This window comes from Mustela lutreola, chromosome Y, assembly GCF_030435805.1.
Source record: "Mustela lutreola isolate mMusLut2 chromosome Y, mMusLut2.pri, whole genome shotgun sequence".
Classification (NCBI taxonomy): domain Eukaryota; kingdom Metazoa; phylum Chordata; class Mammalia; order Carnivora; family Mustelidae; genus Mustela; species Mustela lutreola.
This window is the reverse complement of record NC_081309.1, coordinates 6,316,037-6,342,369: the sequence shown is the minus strand read 5'-3', so window position 1 is coordinate 6,342,369 and position 26,333 is coordinate 6,316,037.

Here is a 26,333-nt window from a genome sequence, read left to right as displayed (position 1 = left end):
AGGGAGAAGACAGCTCGCCCGCCAGACAAGTCCCCTACCTGGCAGGTCATATCAGGTTTCCCCAACGCTTCAGGCCCTTTGGCTAATAAACTCAAATGGGGACACCAGGGGGCTCAGAGTCAGAGAGGCCCACACCTTCTTATCGACCAGTGTAGCCCTAGGTCTCCTCCCTGTCTCTGCTCTGTGTGTGTGTGTGTGTGTGTGTGTGTGTTTGTGCATGTGTGTGTGTGCCACTGGGTTTCTGTGTCTGTGTGTAAAGAGGACCTGGCTATGCCATCGTGGGTGGAGATGACCCAAGCAGGATCAGGCTGATGAGGGTTTAGATATCTGGTGGGCAAGTCATGTTCACACCCCAGTTTAAGGCTGGTTAAGTTGGATCGGGTGTAGGGTATACACCCTTCTGCCCAGGGTTTATCCTGAGACCCTGAACGGATGGGTCCATGACCCAGGATCAGGGATAACCCTAACAGAACCACTAACCCTGACCCTGAAACTGACTGTGAGCCTGCCCTATACCTAACCCAAGCCCTGACCCTGACCCTGACCCTGACCCTGACTGTGATCCTGACGTTAAACCTAAACCTAAGCCTGACACTGACCCTGATGTGGACCCTGAACCCAAACCTAACTCTGACATTACCGTAACCATGACTGAAACCTAACTAGGACCCTGACCCTGACCCTAATCCTAATCCTGACGCTGACCTAACCCGGACGCTAACCCTAAGCCTGAACGTGACTGTGAGCCTGACGCTAGCCCTAAAACTAAAGGTAACTCTAACCATGAACCTCTACGGACCCTGAACCTAAACCTAACGCTGAACCTGACCCTAACACTAACCCCTACCCTAAACCAAACCCTAACCCTGACCTTATGCTGTCTAACCAACCCTAACCATAACCCTACTTCTAAATCTAACCCAAACCCCATCCAAAACCCTACCGCCAAAACCTACGTGTGACACTGAACCGAATATTGACCCTCTACCAAAGCTTGACCCTCAACCTGACCCTGGCCCTGACCTTCATCTGACCGTGACCCTGACCCTAATCCAAACCATGACACTACACTAACCACTACATAAACCTGTCCCTGACCCGAATGTGGATTTTAAACCCACCTAAACCTGACCCTCAACCTGACACTTGTGCTAAACTTCACCCTGAGCGTGACCCAGACCATGACCAAAAACCTAACCTTTACCCTAACAGTGACCCCGACCCTGACCTGAAAACTAAACCTGACCGTGACTGTGAGCCTGACCTTAACTCGAACCATAAATGTAACTCTGACCCTGACGCTGACACTGGCCCTCCTCGAATCCTATTGCTGATCCTAACCCTAACACTAACCCCTAAACCTACCACGGACACACACCCTAACAAATTCTTACCCTAACAGTCAACCAAACGCTAACCCTAACACTAACCCTAAACTTAAACAATAACCATGACCCTATACCTGATAATGATCATAACCCTAACCCGGAACGTTGCCTATACCAGACCCTGACCCTAAATCACCCTCACCCTGACCCTAAACCTAACCATGACCCTCACAATGACCACAACATAACCCTGTCCCTGACCCGAATGTGGACTTTAAACCAATACCTGATCCTACCATAAACCTGACACTGGCCCTAGACTTCACCCTGACCCCGACCCAGGCAAAGACCATAAACTTAACTCTGACCCAAACAATGACCCTGACCCTGAAACTAACACTAAACCTGACACTGAATGAGAGCCTGACCCTAACTCTAACCCTAAACGTAACCCTGACACTGACACTAACATGGCCCCTGACCTGAAACCTAAGGCTGAACCTAACCCTAAAAAAACCCCTAACATTATCCCTGACACTGACCCTATCCCAGTCTAACCCTAACCCTCAACCTATCTCTAAGCCTAACTCTAACCTCACTTTAACAATTATCCTGACCCTCTCTCTGAACCTGATCATAACCCTAACTCTGAACATTGCCTATGTCAGAACTTAACCTTAAAACTGACCCTGACCTTGACCTTAACACTGACCCTAACCCTGACTGTAAACCTAACTCTGACCCAATCCGTGAGCCTGAACGGATTAGTAACCCTAAAGCTAACCCTGATCCTGAACCTACTCATAAAACAGAACCTAAACATAAAGCTGACCTTACCATAACCATAAACCTAATCCTGACCCTGACCCTAACCCTGACACTAAACTAGTCCCAAACCTAACCCTGACCCTGACATGAACCGTGCCCCCAAAACAAAACTTGAACCTGACCCTAAATCTGACCATGACCCTGAACCTGACCCTTAACCTAACCGTCACCCTAAAACTGACCCTGACCCTGACTCTGACAGTAATGGTAACCCTGACCCTATTGTGAGCCTGACCCTAAACCTAACCATGAACCTAACCCTAACCCTGACCCCTACCCTAACCCTAACACTAACCCTGACCCCAACGATGTCTCACCCTAACCCTAACCCTAAGTCTCTCGCTAACACTAACCCTAACCCTAACCCTAACCCTAACCCTAACCCTAACCCTAACCTTAACTCGGTCTGAACCCATCTCTGTTCCCAGAAGCGGGGACAATAGTTGCATCCAGGACTCCCAGGGGCTGGGATTGGCTGTGTGGGGGTCACTGGATGAACAGGGCATGGAGTGGTGGGTGAGCCTTGAGCAGCTAGGGGATGGGCACGCTCAGGGTGCTCTGGTGGGAGCAGAAAGTTTGGTAAGGAGCCCCCATTCAATGGTGACCTCACTTCCCTGACGACAGAGCACAACGGAATTAGAATCCACGTATCCAGGCACCCCATTACAGAGAAAACCCCCCTGCCCAGCTCATTTCTAGGCACATCCTAAAGGAAGCGACATGTTCTTCTGCTGTACTGAAGCCCTGAGGATGCAGGGAGAAGAGAGCTCACCCACCATACACGTCCCCTCACTGGCAGGTCATATCAGGCTTCCCCAACGCCTCAGGCCCTTTGGCAAATAAAATCAAAAGGTGACACCAGGGGGCTCAGAGTCAGAGAGTCCCACACCTTTTAATTGAGCGGTATAGCTCTAAGTCTCCTCCGTGTGTGTGTGTGTGTGCGTGTGTGTGTGTGTGTGCGCGCGCGCGCGCGCCTCTGGGTGTCTGTGGCTCTGTGTGTAAAGAGGACCTGGCCATGCCATCGTGGGTGAAGATGTCCCAAGCAGGAGCAGGCTGATGAGGGGTTAGATGCCTGGTGGGCAGGTCATGTTTACATCCCAGTGTAATGCTGGCTAAGTGGGATCGGGTGTGGGGTCTACAGCCTTCTGCCCAGGGTTTTTCCTGAGAACCTAAAGGGAGGGGACAATGAACCAGGAGCGGGGAGAACCCTAACAGTAACCACTGACCCTGACCCTGAACTGTGAGCCTGCCCCAAACCCTAACCCGAGCCCTGACCCTGACCCTGACCCTAACCCTGACCGTGATCCTGACCTGAACCCTAAACCTAAACCTAAGCCTGATGCTGACCCTGATCCGGACCCTGAACCTAAACCTAAGTCTGAGATAACCTAACTATGACTCATCCCTAAACAGGACCCTGACCTGACCCTAATCCTAATCCTGACGCTGACCTAACCCTGACCCTAACCCTAACCCTGACCCTGACTGTGCCTGACCCTAAACCTAAACCTAAAGGTAACCCTAACACTGACCCTAATATGGACCCTGTACCCAAACCGAACACTGACCCTGACCCTAACACTAACCCCTACCCTAAACCAAACCCTCACCCTGACCTTACCCTGTCTAACCCTAACCCTCACGATAACACTACTTCTAACTCTAACCCTAACCCCATCCCAAACTTTTCCCCTAAACCTAACTGTGAACCTGAACCGAACATAAAGCAAAGACTGAACCTAAACCTGACCCTGGCCCTGACCTTCACCTGACTCTGACCCTGACCCTAATCCTAACCATGACCTTAACACTGACCACTACATAACCCTGTCCCTGACCCGAATGTGGACTTTAACCAATACCTGATCCTGACACTAAACCTGACACTGGCCCTAAACTTCACCATGACCCTGACCCAGGCCATGACCATCAACCTAACCCTGACCCTAACAGTGACCCTGATCCAAACCTAACACTAACCCTGAGACTGAATGTGAGCCTGACCCTAACTCTACCCCTAAACGTAACCTTAACCCTGACACAACCACGGGTCCTCCGCTGATCCTATCGCTGAACCTAACCCTAACACTATACTCTAACCCTTCCTCGAACCCTGACCCTAAACATGTCTAACCCTAACCCTCAACCTAACTCTAACCCTAACACTAACCCTAAACTTTAACAATAACCCTTACCCTATACCTGCCTATGATCCTAACCCTAACCCTGAACTTTGCCTCTACCAGACCCTGACCCTAAACCTGGCCCTGGCCCTGACTCTAAACCTAGCCATGACACTAACACTGACCACTACATAACCTTGTCCCTAACCCAAATGTGGACTTTGAACCAATACCTGATCCTGACCCTAAACCTGACACTGGCTCTAAACTTCACCCTGACCCTGACCCAGGCCATGATCATAAACCTAACCCTGAGCCTAATAGTGATCCCGACCCTGACCTGAACACTAAACCTGAGCCTGGCTGTTAGCCTACCCTACTCTAACCGTAAATGTAACACTGACCCTGACACTAACGCGGGCCCTACCCCGAATCCTATTGCTGAAACTAACCCTAACACTAACCCCTAACCTACCACGGACCCTGACCCTAACAAGTTCTAACCCTAACCATCAACCTAACGCTAACCCTAACACTAACGCTGAACTTTAACAATAACCCTGACCCTATAGCTGACTATGATCATAACCCTAACCCTGAACTTTGCCTATACCAGACACTGACCCTAAACCTAACCCTGAAAATTGCTATTAGGGACCCTGATCCTAAACCTGACCATGGCCCTGACCCTAAACCTAACCATGACAGTAACACTGACTACTGCATAACCTTGTCCCAACCCAAATGTGGACGTAGAACCAATACCTGATCCTGACCCTAAACCTGACACTGCCCTAAACTATACCCTGACCCTGACGCAGGCCATGACCATAAACCTAACCCTGACCCTAACACAGACCCTAACCCTGACCCTAACACTAACCCTGACACTGAATGTGAGCCTGACCCTAACTCTACCCCTAAACGTAACCCTGACCCTGACACTAACACGTGCCCTCCGCGAATCCTATCGCTGAAACTAACCCTAACACTAAACCCTAACCCTACCACGGACCCTGACCCTAACGAGGGCTAACCCTAACTCTCAACCTAACTCTAACCCTAAACCTAACCCTAAACATAAACAATAACCCGGACCCTATGCCTGATTATGATCATTACCCTTACCCGGAACTTTGCATATAGCAGACCCTGACCCTAAATCTGACCCTGGCCCAGACTCTAAACAGAACCATGACCCTAACAATGACCACTAAATAATCATGTCCCTGACCCGAATGTGGACTTTAAACCAATACCTGAACCTGACCGTAAACCTGACACTGGCCCTAGACTTCACCATGACCCTGACCCAGGCAAAGACTATAAACCTAACCCTGACTCTAACAGTGATGCTGACCCTGACCCTAACACTAACCCTGACATTGAATGGGAGCCTGACCCTAACTCTAACCCTAAACGTAACCCGCACCCTGACACTAACACGGGCCCTGACCCGAAACCTAACGCTGAACCTAACCCTAAAACTAACCCCTAACATTATCCCTGACACTGACCCAAACCCGGTCTAACCCTAACCCTCAACCTAGCTCTAACCCTAACCCGAAACCCACTTTAACAATTATCCTAACCCTCTCCCTGAACCTGATCATAACCCTAACTCTGAACATTGCCTATGTCAGAACTTAACCTTAAAACTGACCCTGGCCTTGACCTTAACTCTGACCCTAACCCTGACTGTAAACCTAACTCTGACCCAATCCGTGATCCTGAACAGAATCGTCACCCTAAATCTCACCCTGATCCTGAACCTACTCATAAAACAGAACCTAAACATAAAGCTGGCCTTACCATAACCATGAACCTAACCCTGACCCTGACCCCAACCCTGACAATAAACCTGTCCCAAAACTAAACCTGACCCTGACATGAACCTTGCCCCCACACCAAAACTTGAACCTGACTCTAAATCTGACCATGACACTGAACCTGACCCTAAAACTAACCGTCATCCTAACACTGACCCTGTCCCTGACTGTGACCATAACGCTAACCGTGACCCTACTGACCCTAAACCTAACCATGAACCTAACCCTAACCCTGACCCCTACCCTAAGCCTTACGCTAACCCTGACCTCAACGACGTCTAACCCTAACCCTGACCCTAAGTCTTTCTTAACCCTAACCCTAACACTAACCTAGTCTAAACCCAGCTCTGTTCCTTCCAGCGGGGACAACAGCTGCACCTAGTCCTCCCAGGGGGTGGGAGGAGGCTGTATGGGGGTCACTGCATGGGCACTGCGTTGAGTGGAGTGTGAGCCTTGAGCAGCTTGGGGACCAGTGGCTCAGGGAGCTCTGGTGGAGCAGGAAGTTCGGTAAGGAGCCCCCAGGCAGTGGTGACCTCACTTCCCTGACGACAGAGCCCAAGGGAATTGAAACCCACGTATCCAGGCACCCCATTACAGAGAAACCCCCAATGCCCAGCTCATATCTAGGCACATCCTAAAGGAAGCGACATGTTCTTCTGCTGTACTGAAGCTGAGAGGATGCAGGGAGAAGACAGCTCGCCCGCCAGACAAGTCCCCTACCTGGCAGGTCATATCAGGTTTCCCCAACGCTTCAGGCCCTTTGGCTAATAAACTCAAATGGGGACACCAGGGGGCTCAGAGTCAGAGAGGCCCACACCTTCTTATCGACCAGTGTAGCCCTAGGTCTCCTCCCTGTCTCTGCTCTGTGTGTGTGTGTGTGTGTGTGTGTGTGTTTGTGCATGTGTGTGTGTGCCACTGGGTTTCTGTGTCTGTGTGTAAAGAGGACCTGGCTATGCCATCGTGGGTGGAGATGACCCAAGCAGGATCAGGCTGATGAGGGTTTAGATATCTGGTGGGCAAGTCATGTTCACACCCCAGTTTAAGGCTGGTTAAGTTGGATCGGGTGTAGGGTATACACCCTTCTGCCCAGGGTTTATCCTGAGACCCTGAACGGATGGGTCCATGACCCAGGATCAGGGATAACCCTAACAGAACCACTAACCCTGACCCTGAAACTGACTGTGAGCCTGCCCTATACCTAACCCAAGCCCTGACCCTGACCCTGACCCTGACCCTGACTGTGATCCTGACGTTAAACCTAAACCTAAGCCTGACACTGACCCTGATGTGGACCCTGAACCCAAACCTAACTCTGACATTACCGTAACCATGACTGAAACCTAACTAGGACCCTGACCCTGACCCTAATCCTAATCCTGACGCTGACCTAACCCGGACGCTAACCCTAAGCCTGAACGTGACTGTGAGCCTGACGCTAGCCCTAAAACTAAAGGTAACTCTAACCATGAACCTCTACGGACCCTGAACCTAAACCTAACGCTGAACCTGACCCTAACACTAACCCCTACCCTAAACCAAACCCTAACCCTGACCTTATGCTGTCTAACCAACCCTAACCATAACCCTACTTCTAAATCTAACCCAAACCCCATCCAAAACCCTACCGCCAAAACCTACGTGTGACACTGAACCGAATATTGACCCTCTACCAAAGCTTGACCCTCAACCTGACCCTGGCCCTGACCTTCATCTGACCGTGACCCTGACCCTAATCCAAACCATGACACTACACTAACCACTACATAAACCTGTCCCTGACCCGAATGTGGATTTTAAACCCACCTAAACCTGACCCTCAACCTGACACTTGTGCTAAACTTCACCCTGAGCGTGACCCAGACCATGACCAAAAACCTAACCTTTACCCTAACAGTGACCCCGACCCTGACCTGAAAACTAAACCTGACCGTGACTGTGAGCCTGACCTTAACTCGAACCATAAATGTAACTCTGACCCTGACGCTGACACTGGCCCTCCTCGAATCCTATTGCTGATCCTAACCCTAACACTAACCCCTAAACCTACCACGGACACACACCCTAACAAATTCTTACCCTAACAGTCAACCTAACGCTAACCCTAACACTAACCCTAAACTTAAACAATAACCATGACCCTATACCTGATAATGATCATAACCCTAACCCGGAACGTTGCCTATACCAGACCCTGACCCTAAATCACCCTCACCCTGACCCTAAACCTAACCATGACCCTCACAATGACCACAACATAACCCTGTCCCTGACCCGAATGTGGACTTTAAACCAATACCTGATCCTACCATAAACCTGACACTGGCCCTAGACTTCACCCTGACCCCGACCCAGGCAAAGACCATAAACTTAACTCTGACCCAAACAATGACCCTGACCCTGAAACTAACACTAAACCTGACACTGAATGAGAGCCTGACCCTAACTCTAACCCTAAACGTAACCCTGACACTGACACTAACATGGCCCCTGACCTGAAACCTAAGGCTGAACCTAACCCTAAAAAAACCCCTAACATTATCCCTGACACTGACCCTATCCCAGTCTAACCCTAACCCTCAACCTATCTCTAAGCCTAACTCTAACCTCACTTTAACAATTATCCTGACCCTCTCTCTGAACCTGATCATAACCCTAACTCTGAACATTGCCTATGTCAGAACTTAACCTTAAAACTGACCCTGACCTTGACCTTAACACTGACCCTAACCCTGACTGTAAACCTAACTCTGACCCAATCCGTGAGCCTGAACGGATTAGTAACCCTAAAGCTAACCCTGATCCTGAACCTACTCATAAAACAGAACCTAAACATAAAGCTGACCTTACCATAACCATAAACCTAATCCTGACCCTGACCCTAACCCTGACACTAAACTAGTCCCAAACCTAACCCTGACCCTGACATGAACCGTGCCCCCAAAACAAAACTTGAACCTGACCCTAAATCTGACCATGACCCTGAACCTGACCCTTAACCTAACCGTCACCCTAAAACTGACCCTGACCCTGACTCTGACAGTAATGGTAACCCTGACCCTATTGTGAGCCTGACCCTAAACCTAACCATGAACCTAACCCTAACCCTGACCCCTACCCTAACCCTAACACTAACCCTGACCCCAACGATGTCTCACCCTAACCCTAACCCTAAGTCTCTCGCTAACACTAACCCTAACCCTAACCCTAACCCTAACCCTAACCCTAACCCTAACCTTAACTCGGTCTGAACCCATCTCTGTTCCCAGAAGCGGGGACAATAGTTGCATCCAGGACTCCCAGGGGCTGGGATTGGCTGTGTGGGGGTCACTGGATGAACAGGGCATGGAGTGGTGGGTGAGCCTTGAGCAGCTAGGGGATGGGCACGCTCAGGGTGCTCTGGTGGGAGCAGAAAGTTTGGTAAGGAGCCCCCATTCAATGGTGACCTCACTTCCCTGACGACAGAGCACAACGGAATTAGAATCCACGTATCCAGGCACCCCATTACAGAGAAAACCCCCCTGCCCAGCTCATTTCTAGGCACATCCTAAAGGAAGCGACATGTTCTTCTGCTGTACTGAAGCCCTGAGGATGCAGGGAGAAGAGAGCTCACCCACCATACACGTCCCCTCACTGGCAGGTCATATCAGGCTTCCCCAACGCCTCAGGCCCTTTGGCAAATAAAATCAAAAGGTGACACCAGGGGGCTCAGAGTCAGAGAGTCCCACACCTTTTAATTGAGCGGTATAGCTCTAAGTCTCCTCCGTGTGTGTGTGTGTGTGCGTGTGTGTGTGTGTGTGCGCGCGCGCGCGCGCCTCTGGGTGTCTGTGGCTCTGTGTGTAAAGAGGACCTGGCCATGCCATCGTGGGTGAAGATGTCCCAAGCAGGAGCAGGCTGATGAGGAGTTAGATGCCTGGTGGGCAGGTCATGTTTACATCCCAGTGTAATGCTGGCTAAGTGGGATCGGGTGTGGGGTCTACAGCCTTCTGCCCAGGGTTTTTCCTGAGAACCTAAAGGGAGGGGACAATGAACCAGGAGCGGGGAGAACCCTAACAGTAACCACTGACCCTGACCCTGAACTGTGAGCCTGCCCCAAACCCTAACCCGAGCCCTGACCCTGACCCTGACCCTAACCCTGACCGTGATCCTGACCTGAACCCTAAACCTAAACCTAAGCCTGATGCTGACCCTGATCCGGACCCTGAACCTAAACCTAAGTCTGAGATAACCTAACTATGACTCATCCCTAAACAGGACCCTGACCTGACCCTAATCCTAATCCTGACGCTGACCTAACCCTGACCCTAACCCTAACCCTGACCCTGACTGTGCCTGACCCTAAACCTAAACCTAAAGGTAACCCTAACACTGACCCTAATATGGACCCTGTACCCAAACCGAACACTGACCCTGACCCTAACACTAACCCCTACCCTAAACCAAACCCTCACCCTGACCTTACCCTGTCTAACCCTAACCCTCACGATAACACTACTTCTAACTCTAACCCTAACCCCATCCCAAACTTTTCCCCTAAACCTAACTGTGAACCTGAACCGAACATAAAGCAAAGACTGAACCTAAACCTGACCCTGGCCCTGACCTTCACCTGACTCTGACCCTGACCCTAATCCTAACCATGACCTTAACACTGACCACTACATAACCCTGTCCCTGACCCGAATGTGGACTTTAACCAATACCTGATCCTGACACTAAACCTGACACTGGCCCTAAACTTCACCATGACCCTGACCCAGGCCATGACCATCAACCTAACCCTGACCCTAACAGTGACCCTGATCCAAACCTAACACTAACCCTGAGACTGAATGTGAGCCTGACCCTAACTCTACCCCTAAACGTAACCTTAACCCTGACACAACCACGGGTCCTCCGCTGATCCTATCGCTGAACCTAACCCTAACACTATACTCTAACCCTTCCTCGAACCCTGACCCTAAACATGTCTAACCCTAACCCTCAACCTAACTCTAACCCTAACACTAACCCTAAACTTTAACAATAACCCTTACCCTATACCTGCCTATGATCCTAACCCTAACCCTGAACTTTGCCTCTACCAGACCCTGACCCTAAACCTGGCCCTGGCCCTGACCCTAAACCTAGCCATGACACTAACACTGACCACTACATAACCTTGTCCCTAACCCAAATGTGGACTTTGAACCAATACCTGATCCTGACCCTAAACCTGACACTGGCTCTAAACTTCACCCTGACCCTGACCCAGGCCATGATCATAAACCTAACCCTGAGCCTAATAGTGATCCCGACCCTGACCTGAACACTAAACCTGAGCCTGGCTGTTAGCCTACCCTACTCTAACCGTAAATGTAACACTGACCCTGACACTAACGCGGGCCCTACCCCGAATCCTATTGCTGAAACTAACCCTAACACTAACCCCTAACCTACCACGGACCCTGACCCTAACAAGTTCTAACCCTAACCATCAACCTAACGCTAACCCTAACACTAACGCTGAACTTTAACAATAACCCTGACCCTATAGCTGACTATGATCATAACCCTAACCCTGAACTTTGCCTATACCAGACACTGACCCTAAACCTAACCCTGAAAATTGCTATTAGGGACCCTGATCCTAAACCTGACCATGGCCCTGACCCTAAACCTAACCATGACAGTAACACTGACTACTGCATAACCTTGTCCCAACCCAAATGTGGACGTAGAACCAATACCTGATCCTGACCCTAAACCTGACACTGCCCTAAACTATACCCTGACCCTGACGCAGGCCATGACCATAAACCTAACCCTGACCCTAACACAGACCCTAACCCTGACCCTAACACTAACCCTGACACTGAATGTGAGCCTGACCCTAACTCTACCCCTAAACGTAACCCTGACCCTGACACTAACACGTGCCCTCCGCGAATCCTATCGCTGAAACTAACCCTAACACTAAACCCTAACCCTACCACGGACCCTGACCCTAACGAGGGCTAACCCTAACTCTCAACCTAACTCTAACCCTAAACCTAACCCTAAACATAAACAATAACCCGGACCCTATGCCTGATTATGATCATTACCCTTACCCGGAACTTTGCATATAGCAGACCCTGACCCTAAATCTGACCCTGGCCCAGACTCTAAACAGAACCATGACCCTAACAATGACCACTAAATAATCATGTCCCTGACCCGAATGTGGACTTTAAACCAATACCTGAACCTGACCGTAAACCTGACACTGGCCCTAGACTTCACCATGACCCTGACCCAGGCAAAGACTATAAACCTAACCCTGACTCTAACAGTGATGCTGACCCTGACCCTAACACTAACCCTGACATTGAATGGGAGCCTGACCCTAACTCTAACCCTAAACGTAACCCGCACCCTGACACTAACACGGGCCCTGACCCGAAACCTAACGCTGAACCTAACCCTAAAACTAACCCCTAACATTATCCCTGACACTGACCCAAACCCGGTCTAACCCTAACCCTCAACCTAGCTCTAACCCTAACCCGAAACCCACTTTAACAATTATCCTAACCCTCTCCCTGAACCTGATCATAACCCTAACTCTGAACATTGCCTATGTCAGAACTTAACCTTAAAACTGACCCTGGCCTTGACCTTAACTCTGACCCTAACCCTGACTGTAAACCTAACTCTGACCCAATCCGTGATCCTGAACAGAATCGTCACCCTAAATCTCACCCTGATCCTGAACCTACTCATAAAACAGAACCTAAACATAAAGCTGGCCTTACCATAACCATGAACCTAACCCTGACCCTGACCCCAACCCTGACAATAAACCTGTCCCAAATCTAAACCTGACCCTGACATGAACCTTGCCCCCACACCAAAACTTGAACCTGACTCTAAATCTGACCATGACACTGAACCTGACCCTAAAACTAACCGTCATCCTAACACTGACCCTGTCCCTGACTGTGACCATAACGCTAACCGTGACCCTACTGACCCTAAACCTAACCATGAACCTAACCCTAACCCTGACCCCTACCCTAAGCCTTACGCTAACCCTGACCTCAACGACGTCTAACCCTAACCCTGACCCTAAGTCTTTCTTAACCCTAACCCTAACACTAACCTAGTCTAAACCCAGCTCTGTTCCTTCCAGCGGGGACAACAGCTGCACCTAGTCCTCCCAGGGGGTGGGAGGAGGCTGTATGGGGGTCACTGCATGGGCACTGCGTTGAGTGGAGTGTGAGCCTTGAGCAGCTTGGGGACCAGTGGCTCAGGGAGCTCTGGTGGAGCAGGAAGTTCGGTAAGGAGCCCCCAGGCAGTGGTGACCTCACTTCCCTGACGACAGAGCCCAAGGGAATTGAAACCCACGTATCCAGGCACCCCATTACAGAGAAACCCCCAATGCCCAGCTCATATCTAGGCACATCCTAAAGGAAGCGACATGTTCTTCTGCTGTACTGAAGCTGAGAGGATGCAGGGAGAAGACAGCTCGCCCGCCAGACAAGTCCCCTACCTGGCAGGTCATATCAGGTTTCCCCAACGCTTCAGGCCCTTTGGCTAATAAACTCAAATGGGGACACCAGGGGGCTCAGAGTCAGAGAGGCCCACACCTTCTTATCGACCAGTGTAGCCCTAGGTCTCCTCCCTGTCTCTGCTCTGTGTGTGTGTGTGTGTGTGTGTGTGTGTTTGTGCATGTGTGTGTGTGCCACTGGGTTTCTGTGTCTGTGTGTAAAGAGGACCTGGCTATGCCATCGTGGGTGGAGATGACCCAAGCAGGATCAGGCTGATGAGGGTTTAGATATCTGGTGGGCAAGTCATGTTCACACCCCAGTTTAAGGCTGGTTAAGTTGGATCGGGTGTAGGGTATACACCCTTCTGCCCAGGGTTTATCCTGAGACCCTGAACGGATGGGTCCATGACCCAGGATCAGGGATAACCCTAACAGAACCACTAACCCTGACCCTGAAACTGACTGTGAGCCTGCCCTATACCTAACCCAAGCCCTGACCCTGACCCTGACCCTGACCCTGACTGTGATCCTGACGTTAAACCTAAACCTAAGCCTGACACTGACCCTGATGTGGACCCTGAACCCAAACCTAACTCTGACATTACCGTAACCATGACTGAAACCTAACTAGGACCCTGACCCTGACCCTAATCCTAATCCTGACGCTGACCTAACCCGGACGCTAACCCTAAGCCTGAACGTGACTGTGAGCCTGACGCTAGCCCTAAAACTAAAGGTAACTCTAACCATGAACCTCTACGGACCCTGAACCTAAACCTAACGCTGAACCTGACCCTAACACTAACCCCTACCCTAAACCAAACCCTAACCCTGACCTTATGCTGTCTAACCAACCCTAACCATAACCCTACTTCTAAATCTAACCCAAACCCCATCCAAAACCCTACCGCCAAAACCTACGTGTGACACTGAACCGAATATTGACCCTCTACCAAAGCTTGACCCTCAACCTGACCCTGGCCCTGACCTTCATCTGACCGTGACCCTGACCCTAATCCAAACCATGACACTACACTAACCACTACATAAACCTGTCCCTGACCCGAATGTGGATTTTAAACCCACCTAAACCTGACCCTCAACCTGACACTTGTGCTAAACTTCACCCTGAGCGTGACCCAGACCATGACCAAAAACCTAACCTTTACCCTAACAGTGACCCCGACCCTGACCTGAAAACTAAACCTGACCGTGACTGTGAGCCTGACCTTAACTCGAACCATAAATGTAACTCTGACCCTGACGCTGACACTGGCCCTCCTCGAATCCTATTGCTGATCCTAACCCTAACACTAACCCCTAAACCTACCACGGACACACACCCTAACAAATTCTTACCCTAACAGTCAACCTAACGCTAACCCTAACACTAACCCTAAACTTAAACAATAACCATGACCCTATACCTGATAATGATCATAACCCTAACCCGGAACGTTGCCTATACCAGACCCTGACCCTAAATCACCCTCACCCTGACCCTAAACCTAACCATGACCCTCACAATGACCACAACATAACCCTGTCCCTGACCCGAATGTGGACTTTAAACCAATACCTGATCCTACCATAAACCTGACACTGGCCCTAGACTTCACCCTGACCCCGACCCAGGCAAAGACCATAAACTTAACTCTGACCCAAACAATGACCCTGACCCTGAAACTAACACTAAACCTGACACTGAATGAGAGCCTGACCCTAACTCTAACCCTAAACGTAACCCTGACACTGACACTAACATGGCCCCTGACCTGAAACCTAAGGCTGAACCTAACCCTAAAAAAACCCCTAACATTATCCCTGACACTGACCCTATCCCAGTCTAACCCTAACCCTCAACCTATCTCTAAGCCTAACTCTAACCTCACTTTAACAATTATCCTGACCCTCTCTCTGAACCTGATCATAACCCTAACTCTGAACATTGCCTATGTCAGAACTTAACCTTAAAACTGACCCTGACCTTGACCTTAACACTGACCCTAACCCTGACTGTAAACCTAACTCTGACCCAATCCGTGAGCCTGAACGGATTAGTAACCCTAAAGCTAACCCTGATCCTGAACCTACTCATAAAACAGAACCTAAACATAAAGCTGACCTTACCATAACCATAAACCTAATCCTGACCCTGACCCTAACCCTGACACTAAACTAGTCCCAAACCTAACCCTGACCCTGACATGAACCGTGCCCCCAAAACAAAACTTGAACCTGACCCTAAATCTGACCATGACCCTGAACCTGACCCTTAACCTAACCGTCACCCTAAAACTGACCCTGACCCTGACTCTGACAGTAATGGTAACCCTGACCCTATTGTGAGCCTGACCCTAAACCTAACCATGAACCTAACCCTAACCCTGACCCCTACCCTAACCCTAACACTAACCCTGACCCCAACGATGTCTCACCCTAACCCTAACCCTAAGTCTCTCGCTAACACTAACCCTAACCCTAACCCTAACCCTAACCCTAACCCTAACCCTAACCTTAACTCGGTCTGAACCCATCTCTGTTCCCAGAAGCGGGGACAATAGTTGCATCCAGGACTCCCAGGGGCTGGGATTGGCTGTGTGGGGGTCACTGGATGAACAGGGCATGGAGTGGTGGGTGAGCCTTGAGCAGCTAGGGGATGGGCACGCTCAGGGTGCTCTGGTGGGAGCAGAAAGTTTGGTAAGGAGCCCCCATTCAATGGTGACCTCACTTCCCTGACGACAGAGCACAACGGAATTAGAATCCACGTATCCAGGCACCCCATTACAGAGAAAACCCCCCTGCCCAGCTCATTTCTAGGCACATCCTAAAGGAAGCGACATGTTCTTCTGCTGTACTGAAGCCCTGAGGATGCAGGGAGAAGAGAGCTCACCCACCATACACGTCCCCTCACTGGCAGGTCATATCAGGCTTCCCCAACGCCTCAGGCCCTTTGGCAAATAAAATCAAAAGGTGACACCAGGGGGCTCAGAGTCAGAGAGTCCCACACCTTTTAATTGAGCGGTATAGCTCTAAGTCTCCTCCGTGTGTGTGTGTGTGTGCGTGTGTGTGTGTGTGTGCGCGCGCGCGCGCGCCTCTGGGTGTCTGTGGCTCTGTGTGTAAAGAGGACCTGGCCATGCCATCGTGGGTGAAGATGTCCCAAGCAGGAGCAGGCTGATGAGGGGTTAGATGCCTGGTGGGCAGGTCATGTTTACATCCCAGTGTAATGCTGGCTAAGTGGGATCGGGTGTGGGGTCTACAGCCTTCTGCCCAGGGTTTTTCCTGAGAACCTAAAGGGAGGGGACAATGAACCAGGAGCGGGGAGAACCCTAACAGTAACCACTGACCCTGACCCTGAACTGTGAGCCTGCCCCAAACCCTAACCCGAGCCCTGACCCTGACCCTGACCCTAACCCTGACCGTGATCCTGACCTGAACCCTAAACCTAAACCTAAGCCTGATGCTGACCCTGATCCGGACCCTGAACCTAAACCTAAGTCTGAGATAACCTAACTATGACTCATCCCTAAACAGGACCCTGACCTGACCCTAATCCTAATCCTGACGCTGACCTAACCCTGACCCTAACCCTAACCCTGACCCTGACTGTGCCTGACCCTAAACCTAAACCTAAAGGTAACCCTAACACTGACCCTAATATGGACCCTGTACCCAAACCGAACACTGACCCTGACCCTAACACTAACCCCTACCCTAAACCAAACCCTCACCCTGACCTTACCCTGTCTAACCCTAACCCTCACGATAACACTACTTCTAACTCTAACCCTAACCCCATCCCAAACTTTTCCCCTAAACCTAACTGTGAACCTGAACCGAACATAAAGCAAAGACTGAACCTAAACCTGACCCTGGCCCTGACCTTCACCTGACTCTGACCCTGACCCTAATCCTAACCATGACCTTAACACTGACCACTACATAACCCTGTCCCTGACCCGAATGTGGACTTTAACCAATACCTGATCCTGACACTAAACCTGACACTGGCCCTAAACTTCACCATGACCCTGACCCAGGCCATGACCATCAACCTAACCCTGACCCTAACAGTGACCCTGATCCAAACCTAACACTAACCCTGAGACTGAATGTGAGCCTGACCCTAACTCTACCCCTAAACGTAACCTTAACCCTGACACAACCACGGGTCCTCCGCTGATCCTATCGCTGAACCTAACCCTAACACTATACTCTAACCCTTCCTCGAACCCTGACCCTAAACATGTCTAACCCTAACCCTCAACCTAACTCTAACCCTAACACTAACCCTAAACTTTAACAATAACCCTTACCCTATACCTGCCTATGATCCTAACCCTAACCCTGAACTTTGCCTCTACCAGACCCTGACCCTAAACCTGGCCCTGGCCCTGACCCTAAACCTAGCCATGACACTAACACTGACCACTACATAACCTTGTCCCTAACCCAAATGTGGACTTTGAACCAATACCTGATCCTGACCCTAAACCTGACACTGGCTCTAAACTTCACCCTGACCCTGACCCAGGCCATGATCATAAACCTAACCCTGAGCCTAATAGTGATCCCGACCCTGACCTGAACACTAAACCTGAGCCTGGCTGTTAGCCTACCCTACTCTAACCGTAAATGTAACACTGACCCTGACACTAACGCGGGCCCTACCCCGAATCCTATTGCTGAAACTAACCCTAACACTAACCCCTAACCTACCACGGACCCTGACCCTAACAAGTTCTAACCCTAACCATCAACCTAACGCTAACCCTAACACTAACGCTGAACTTTAACAATAACCCTGACCCTATAGCTGACTATGATCATAACCCTAACCCTGAACTTTGCCTATACCAGACACTGACCCTAAACCTAACCCTGAAAATTGCTATTAGGGACCCTGATCCTAAACCTGACCATGGCCCTGACCCTAAACCTAACCATGACAGTAACACTGACTACTGCATAACCTTGTCCCAACCCAAATGTGGACGTAGAACCAATACCTGATCCTGACCCTAAACCTGACACTGCCCTAAACTATACCCTGACCCTGACGCAGGCCATGACCATAAACCTAACCCTGACCCTAACACAGACCCTAACCCTGACCCTAACACTAACCCTGACACTGAATGTGAGCCTGACCCTAACTCTACCCCTAAACGTAACCCTGACCCTGACACTAACACGTGCCCTCCGCGAATCCTATCGCTGAAACTAACCCTAACACTAAACCCTAACCCTACCACGGACCCTGACCCTAACGAGGGCTAACCCTAACTCTCAACCTAACTCTAACCCTAAACCTAACCCTAAACATAAACAATAACCCGGACCCTATGCCTGATTATGATCATTACCCTTACCCGGAACTTTGCATATAGCAGACCCTGACCCTAAATCTGACCCTGGCCCAGACTCTAAACAGAACCATGACCCTAACAATGACCACTAAATAATCATGTCCCTGACCCGAATGTGGACTTTAAACCAATACCTGAACCTGACCGTAAACCTGACACTGGCCCTAGACTTCACCATGACCCTGACCCAGGCAAAGACTATAAACCTAACCCTGACTCTAACAGTGATGCTGACCCTGACCCTAACACTAACCCTGACATTGAATGGGAGCCTGACCCTAACTCTAACCCTAAACGTAACCCGCACCCTGACACTAACACGGGCCCTGACCCGAAACCTAACGCTGAACCTAACCCTAAAACTAACCCCTAACATTATCCCTGACACTGACCCAAACCCGGTCTAACCCTAACCCTCAACCTAGCTCTAACCCTAACCCGAAACCCACTTTAACAATTATCCTAACCCTCTCCCTGAACCTGATCATAACCCTAACTCTGAACATTGCCTATGTCAGAACTTAACCTTAAAACTGACCCTGGCCTTGACCTTAACTCTGACCCTAACCCTGACTGTAAACCTAACTCTGACCCAATCCGTGATCCTGAACAGAATCGTCACCCTAAATCTCACCCTGATCCTGAACCTACTCATAAAACAGAACCTAAACATAAAGCTGGCCTTACCATAACCATGAACCTAACCCTGACCCTGACCCCAACCCTGACAATAAACCTGTCCCAAAACTAAACCTGACCCTGACATGAACCTTGCCCCCACACCAAAACTTGAACCTGACTCTAAATCTGACCATGACACTGAACCTGACCCTAAAACTAACCGTCATCCTAACACTGACCCTGTCCCTGACTGTGACCATAACGCTAACCGTGACCCTACTGACCCTAAACCTAACCATGAACCTAACCCTAACCCTGACCCCTACCCTAAGCCTTACGCTAACCCTGACCTCAACGACGTCTAACCCTAACCCTGACCCTAAGTCTTTCTTAACCCTAACCCTAACACTAACCTAGTCTAAACCCAGCTCTGTTCCTTCCAGCGGGGACAACAGCTGCACCTAGTCCTCCCAGGGGGTGGGAGGAGGCTGTATGGGGGTCACTGCATGGGCACTGCGTTGAGTGGAGTGTGAGCCTTGAGCAGCTTGGGGACCAGTGGCTCAGGGAGCTCTGGTGGAGCAGGAAGTTCGGTAAGGAGCCCCCAGGCAGTGGTGACCTCACTTCCCTGACGACAGAGCCCAAGGGAATTGAAACCCACGTATCCAGGCACCCCATTACAGAGAAACCCCCAATGCCCAGCTCATATCTAGGCACATCCTAAAGGAAGCGACATGTTCTTCTGCTGTACTGAAGCTGAGAGGATGCAGGGAGAAGACAGCTCGCCCGCCAGACAAGTCCCCTACCTGGCAGGTCATATCAGGTTTCCCCAACGCTTCAGGCCCTTTGGCTAATAAACTCAAATGGGGACACCAGGGGGCTCAGAGTCAGAGAGGCCCACACCTTCTTATCGACCAGTGTAGCCCTAGGTCTCCTCCCTGTCTCTGCTCTGTGTGTGTGTGTGTGTGTGTGTGTGTGTGTGTGCATGTGTGTGTGTGCCACTGGGTTTCTGTGTCTGTGTGTAAAGAGGACCTGGCTATGCCATCGTGGGTGGAGATGACCCAAGCAGGATCAGGCTGATGAGGGTTTAGATATCTGGTGGGCAAGTCATGTTCACACCCCAGTTTAAGGCTGGTTAAGTTGGATCGGGTGTAGGGTATACACCCTTCTGCCCAGGGTTTATCCTGAGACCCTGAACGGATGGGTCCATGACCCAGGATCAGGGATAACCCTAACAGAACCACTAACCCTGACCCTGAAACTGACTGTGAGCCTGCCCTATACCTAACCCAAGCCCTGACCCTGACCCTGACCCTGACCCTGACTGTGATCCTGACGTTAAACCTAAACCTAAGCCTGACACTGACCCTGATGTGGACCCTGAACCCAAACCTAACTCTGACATTACCGTAACCATGACTGAAACCTAACTAGGACCCTGACCCTGACCCTAATCCTAATCCTGACGCTGACCTAACCCGGACGCTAACCCTAAGCCTGAACGTGACTGTGAGCCTGACGCTAGCCCTAAAACTAAAGGTAACTCTAACCATGAACCTCTACGGACCCTGAACCTAAACCTAACGCTGAACCTGACCCTAACACTAACCCCTACCCTAAACCAAACCCTAACCCTGACCTTATGCTGTCTAACCAACCCTAACCATAACCCTACTTCTAAATCTAACCCAAACCCCATCCAAAACCCTACCGCCAAAACCTACGTGTGACACTGAACCGAATATTGACCCTCTACCAAAGCTTGACCCTCAACCTGACCCTGGCCCTGACCTTCATCTGACCGTGACCCTGACCCTAATCCAAACCATGACACTACACTAACCACTACATAAACCTGTCCCTGACCCGAATGTGGATTTTAAACCCACCTAAACCTGACCCTCAACCTGACACTTGTGCTAAACTTCACCCTGAGCGTGACCCAGACCATGACCAAAAACCTAACCTTTACCCTAACAGTGACCCCGACCCTGACCTGAAAACTAAACCTGACCGTGACTGTGAGCCTGACCTTAACTCGAACCATAAATGTAACTCTGACCCTGACGCTGACACTGGCCCTCCTCGAATCCTATTGCTGATCCTAACCCTAACACTAACCCCTAAACCTACCACGGACACACACCCTAACAAATTCTTACCCTAACAGTCAACCTAACGCTAACCCTAACACTAACCCTAAACTTAAACAATAACCATGATCCTATACCTGATAATGATCATAACCCTAACCCGAAACGTTGCCTATACCAGACCCTGACCCTAAATCACCCTCACCCTGACCCTAAACCTAACCATGACCCTCACAATGACCACAACATAACCCTGTCCCTGACCCGAATGTGGACTTTAAACCAATACCTGATCCTACCATAAACCTGACACTGGCCCTAGACTTCACCCTGACCCCGACCCAGGCAAAGACCATAAACTTAACTCTGACCCAAACAATGACCCTGACCCTGAAACTAACACTAAACCTGACACTGAATGAGAGCCTGACCCTAACTCTAACCCTAAACGTAACCCTGACACTGACACTAACATGGCTCCTGACCTGAAACCTAAGGCTGAACCTAACCCTAAAAAAACCCCTAACATTATCCCTGACACTGACCCTATCCCAGTCTAACCCTAACCCTCAACCTATCTCTAAGCCTAACTCTAACCTCACTTTAACAATTATCCTGACCCTCTCTCTGAACCTGATCATAACCCTAACTCTGAACATTGCCTATGTCAGAACTTAACCTTAAAACTGACCCTGACCTTGACCTTAACACTGACCCTAACCCTGACTGTAAACCTAACTCTGACCCAATCCGTGAGCCTGAACGGATTAGTAACCCTAAAGCTAACCCTGATCCTGAACCTACTCATAAAACAGAACCTAAACATAAAGCTGACCTTACCATAACCATAAACCTAATCCTGACCCTGACCCTAACCCTGACACTAAACTAGTCCCAAACCTAACCCTGACGCTGACATGAACCGTGCCCCCAAAACAAAACTTGAACCTGACCCTAAATCTGACCATGACCCTGAACCTGACCCTTAACCTAACCGTCACACTAAAACTGACCCTGACCCTTACTCTGACAGTAATGGTAACCCTGACCCTATTGTGAGCCTGACCCTAAACCTAACCATGAACCTAACCCTAACCCTGACCCCTACCCTAACCCTAACACTAACCCTGACCCCAACGATGTCTCACCCTAACCCTAACCCTAAGTCTCTCGCTAACACTAACCCTAACCCTAACCCTAACCCTAACCCTAACCCTAACCCTAACCTTAACTCGGTCTGAACCCATCTCTGTTCCCAGAAGTGGGGACAATAGTTGCATCCAGGACTCCCAGGGGCTGGGATTGGCTGTGTGGGGGTCACTGGATGAACAGGGCATGGAGTGGTGGGTGAGCCTTGAGCAGCTAGGGGATGGGCACGCTCAGGGTGCTCTGGTGGGAGCAGAAAGTTTGGTAAGGAGCCCCCATTCAATGGTGACCTCACTTCCCTGACGACAGAGCCCAACGGAATTAGAATCCACGTATCCAGGCACCCCATTACAGAGAAAACCCCCCTGCCCAGCTCATTTCTAGGCACATCCTAAAGGAAGCGACATGTTCTTCTGCTGTACTGAAGCCCTGAGGATGCAGGGAGAAGAGAGCTCACCCACCATACACGTCCCCTCACTGGCAGGTCATATCAGGCTTCCCCAACGCCTCAGGCCCTTTGGCAAATAAAATCAAAAGGTGACACCAGGGGGCTCAGAGTCAGAGAGTCCCACACCTTTTAATTGAGCGGTATAGCTCTAAGTCTCCTCCGTGTGTGTGTATGCGCGCCTCTGGGTGTCTGTGGCTCTGTGTGTAAAGAGGACCTGGCCATGCCATCGTGGGTGAAGATGTCCCAAGCAGGAGCAGGCTGATGAGGGGTTAGATGCCTGGTGGGCAGGTCATGTTTACATCCCAGTGTAATGCTGGCTAAGTGGGATCGGGTGTGGGGTCTACAGCCTTCTGCCCAGGGTTTTTCCTGAGAACCTAAAGGGAGGGGACAATGAACCAGGAGCGGGGAGAACCCTAACAGTAACCACTGACCCTGACCCTGAACTGTGAGCCTGCCCCAAACCCTAACCCGAGCCCTGACCCTGACCCTGACCCTAACCCTGACCGTGATCCTGACCTGAACCCTAAACCTAAACCTAAGCCTGATGCTGACCCTGATCCGGACCCTGAACCTAAACCTAAGTCTGAGATAACCTAACTATGACTCATCCCTAAACAGGACCCTGACCTGACCCTAATCCTAATCCTGACGCTGACCTAACCCTGACCCTAACCCTAACCCTGACCCTGACTGTGCCTGACCCTAAACCTAAACCTAAAGGTAACCCTAACACTGACCCTAATATGGACCCTGTACCCAAACCGAACACTGACCCTGACCCTAACACTAACCCCTACCCTAAACCAAACCCTCACCCTGACCTTACCCTGTCTAACCCTAACCCTCACGATAACACTACTTCTAACTCTAACCCTAACCCCATCCCAAACTTTTCCCCTAAACCTAACTGTGAACCTGAACCGAACATAAAGCAAAGACTGAACCTAAACCTGACCCTGGCCCTGACCTTCACCTGACTCTGACCCTGACCCTAATCCTAACCATGACCTTAACACTGACCACTACATAACCCTGTCCCTGACCCGAATGTGGACTTTAACCAATACCTGATCCTGACACTAAACCTGACACTGGCCCTAAACTTCACCATGACCCTGACCCAGGCCATGACCATCAACCTAACCCTGACCCTAACAGTGACCCTGATCCAAACCTAACACTAACCCTGAGACTGAATGTGAGCCTGACCCTAACTCTACCCCTAAACGTAACCTTAACCCTGACACAACCACGGGTCCTCCGCTGATCCTATCGCTGAACCTAACCCTTACACTATACTCTAACCCTTCCTCGAACCCTGACCCTAAACACGTCTAACCCTAACCCTCAACCTAACTCTAACCCTAACACTAACCCTAAACTTTAACAATAACCCTTACCCTATACCTGCCTATGATCATAACCCTAACCCTGAACTTTGCCTCTACCAGACCCTGACCCTAAACCTGGCCCTGGCCCTGACCCTAAACCTAACCATGACACTAACACTGACCACTACATAACCTTGTCCCTAACCCAAATGTGGACTTTGAACCAATACCTGATCCTGACCCTAAACCTGACACTGGCTCTAAACTTCACCCTGACCCTGACCCAGGCCATGATCATAAACCTAACCCTGAGCCTAATAGTGATCCCGACCCTGACCTGAACACTAAACCTGAGCCTGGCTGTTAGCCTACCCTACTCTAACTGTAAATGTAACACTGACCCTGACACTAACGCGGGCCCTACCCCGAATCCTATTGCTGAAACTAACCCTAACACTAACCCCTAACCACACCACGGACCCTGACCCTAACAAGTTCTAACCCTAACCGTCAACCTAACGCTAAACATAAAACTAACCCTAAACTTTAACAATAACCCTGACCCTATACCTGACTAAGATCATAACCCTAACCCTGAACTTTGCCTATACCAGACACTGACCCTAAACAGGACACTGGCCCTGACCCTTAACCTAACCATGAACCTAACAATGACCACTACCTAACCCTGTCCCTGATCCGAATGTGTACTTTAAACCAATACCTGATCCTGACCGTAAACCTGACACTGGTCCTAGACTTCACCCTGTCCCCGACCCAGGCAAAGACCAAAAACCTAAGTCTGACCCTAACAGTGACCCTGACCCTCACCCTAACACTAAACCTGACACTGAATGTGAGCCTGAACTTATCTCTAACCTTAAACGTAACCGTGACCCTGACACTAACACGGGCCCTGACCCGAAACCTATAGCTGAACCTAACCCTAAAAAAACCCCTAACATTATCCCTGACACTGACCCTAACCCAGTCTAACCTAACTCTCAACCTACCCCTAAGCCTTACTCTAACCCCACTTTAACAATTATCCTGACCCTCTCCCTGAACCTTATCATAACCCTAACTCTGAACATTGCCTATGTCAGAACTTAACCTTAAAACTGACCCTGGCCTTGACCTCAACACTGACCCTAACCCTGACTCTAAACCTAACTCTGACCCAATCCGTGAGCCTGAACAGATTAGTAACCCTAAAGCTAACCCTGATCCTGAATCTACTCATATTACAGAACCTAAACATAAAGCTGACCTTACCATAACCATGAACCTAACCCTGACCCTGACCCTAACCCTGACACTAAACCAGTCCCAAACCTTACCCTGACCTGACATGACCTTGCCCCCAAACCAAAACTTGAACCTGACCCGAAAACTGACCATGACCATGAATCTTACCCTAAACGTAACCGTGAGCCTAACACTGACCCTGAGCGTGACTCTGACCGTAACGCTAATCCTGAACCTACTGTGAGCCAGACCCTAAACCTAACCATGAACCTAACCCTAACCCTGACCCCTACCCTAAGCCTTATGCTAACCCTGACACCAAAGACGTCTAACCCTAACCCTGACCCTAATTCTTTCTTAACCCTAACCCTAACACTAACCTGGTCTAAATCCAGCTCTTTTCCATCCAGTGGGGAAAACAGCTGCACGCAGGCCTCCCAGGGGCTGTGGGGAGGCTGTATGGGG